This window comes from Electrona antarctica (genome assembly GCF_951216825.1).
Source record: "Electrona antarctica genome assembly, chromosome: 6".
In the NCBI taxonomy this organism is placed as follows: Eukaryota; Metazoa; Chordata; class Actinopteri; order Myctophiformes; family Myctophidae; genus Electrona; species Electrona antarctica.
In genome coordinates, this window is record NC_136811.1 from 4,600,272 (window position 1) to 4,602,786 (window position 2,515).

Consider the following 2,515-nt stretch of genomic DNA (forward strand, 5'->3'; position numbering starts at 1 on the left):
GTGGGTAGGTCTCCCTTGTAGAGGTCTCCCTTGTAGTTTATGCGTAACTTCTGGACATTATCATCATGAACTACCATTACATTTTACTTACTTACTAGAGAGTTGGACTCTATTAATGATTAACTATCATTAGTTAATAGTTAGTTAATTGATATTTGCACCCCAAAGTAAAGTGGCAACATTATCATCATGAACTACCATTACATTGTACTTACTTACTAGAGAGTTGGACTCTATTAATGATTAACTATCATTAGTTAATAGTTAGTTAATTGATATTTGCACCCCAAAGTAAAGTGGCAACATTTTCATCATGAACTACCATTACATTGTACTTACTTACTTACTAGAGAGTTGGACTCTATTAATGATTAACTATCATTAGTTAATAGTTAGTTAATTGATATTTGCACCCCAAAGTAAAGTGGCAACATTTTCATCATGAACTAGCTGTAGTTAACAGTTAGTTAATGGTTATTTGCACCCCAAAGTAAAGTGACAACATTTTCATCATGAACTAATCATGAACTCATGATTAACTAATCATGAATTCATCATGAACTGGATATATGGACACAAAGTCACATCAATATAAATAATAGTGAATGCAAAACAATACAATACTAACAATACATTACAATCTGAATCCAAATGTACAATTACAAGCCACCTTCAATATTGCCAATTTTTGCCATTTTTTTATTTACAGCAACCCCCCCCCCACACACACACACTCTCTCCCCCTACACATAAACTAAAAAATAAAATAAAAACACTTAACACAAACAAGAATATACCACAAAATAAATAAAGTATTATACAAAATACAAATGTAAAATACAAAAGAACAACAAAACCAAAGCAAGGAAGTAGGCAGAGGACACAGGCCGAGGGGCAGGCCGACACCAGCCACCCGGGCCAACAGCGGGTGAGCTAGATACAGCCCTGGCGCAGACGCCAATGGACTGGCATCCACACATCTGGCCCACCTGCTGCCCACCAAGGCAAGGCCTTTAACAAAGCCAACAACAGTGCTTATCCAAATCAGCAGCACAATTTTTCCTCTCAACTATAAAACTAAAGTACTTGTTAAGATCATTGCTTATCCAATATGGTTTGACACAACTATGAAACAAAATGACCTGGCTCTTATAAATATAACACAGTCAACAATGAATAGTAATTGTTACATGGCCACTTATTATTACCAAATAGACATAGAAAAATGACTACAACAGTAATATGAAAAATAACAAACAAAAAGAAAAGCCGGAAAAAATATGAAAACCCTTAGTTCCCAAAGTTTGTTTTTGTTCTCGTTGGGGCTCTTTTATCTGAACTGTGACAGTGTTCGATTGGTCTTTGTCCTACCACACAAACCATGGATCTCGCCACCCAGTATGCACTGGGAATCTATCTGGGGAAACGTTGGGTATGGAGACAGTGGAGCCTCACATGCACCTTGGCTCCTCGATGGATGGGAAGGGAACCGCTGTCCTCTTCTCCACGTGAGATGCTCCAAGGGATGAGGATGGGATCTAAAAAACCTGACCTATGATAGATCAGACAAGATCCAAAACCCCACGAATTAGCATAAATTAACACCTTTTTAACTTGCATTAATTAGCTTAATCATGTTCTTTTTATAGTAATCATGTATTTAAAATACATTGAAAACCATTCAAAATAATTCAAAACACTTATTTTCTTTTACAATGTTTAATATTCAATGAACTGTTCCTTTTCCACAAAAATAAAAATAGTATGAAATGCTCCTTTAAGTATCACAATGTAATGAGTTAAATTGCATAAAGTGCACATTCAAAAGGTTTACAGGGTGTTTTGTGCAGTAACTAGGAGGTATTTATGACGCAAATGTGCTTAGTATGTACCCTTAAAATGTACCTTCAGTCACTATAACCCACAATTCTCATGTACATGCATATTGTATTCCTTCAGTAACAAACTGTCTTTCAAAATGTAACATGAACTTAAATACTTAAATGTAACAATAAATCATTGGCAGGATGTATTGTGGCTAAACACCATTTAAGATAACCATCTTTGTTCTACATTGTCTCACTCACCACTTCATGAATGCTGAGACTGCAATGTCACCTGGCTGCTCAGTGATTTGCAACACTCTCACACTGCTCTGCAAAGTTCAAAATGACACAATACACAAATCAGTTGCCTAACAACATTACGAATGTGAATGATTTGAATTGGAAGATTATGTTTTAGTCTTACCAGGCAGATTGCAAAAGATTGTCTCTCTGTGTTTGTTTACAACAGCACATGAAGAACCAGCCATGTGTTCAATTGAACAGGAAAAGGACGTTGTCCTGCTTAAATACTAACAGGAAGTAGAATCACTGGTAGGCTGGACACAAATGCTTACAGGCTCACTGATTGGCCACTGGCAATCACAGAGCCAGGTAATTTTAATCCTTTAAAACCTGTTAGACACCCTGTTTGTTTTGCATTTTTTCTCTTTCATGTAAATAGCTTGTTT

General features: G+C 36.1%; 1 long non-coding RNA gene across 1 annotated transcript; it reads right to left on the minus strand.

Moving 5' to 3' along the window:
• Window positions 1–1,067: 1,067 nt before the first annotated feature.
• On the minus strand, window positions 1,068–2,311 carry LOC306924259. The gene is made up of 3 exons (XR_013790149.1): window positions 2,251–2,311; window positions 2,088–2,155; window positions 1,068–1,552 (listed from the first exon to the last, which is right to left on the minus strand). It is a non-coding gene; the product is annotated as an uncharacterized lncRNA (long non-coding RNA).
• Between the last annotated feature and the right edge of the window lie 204 nt (window positions 2,312–2,515).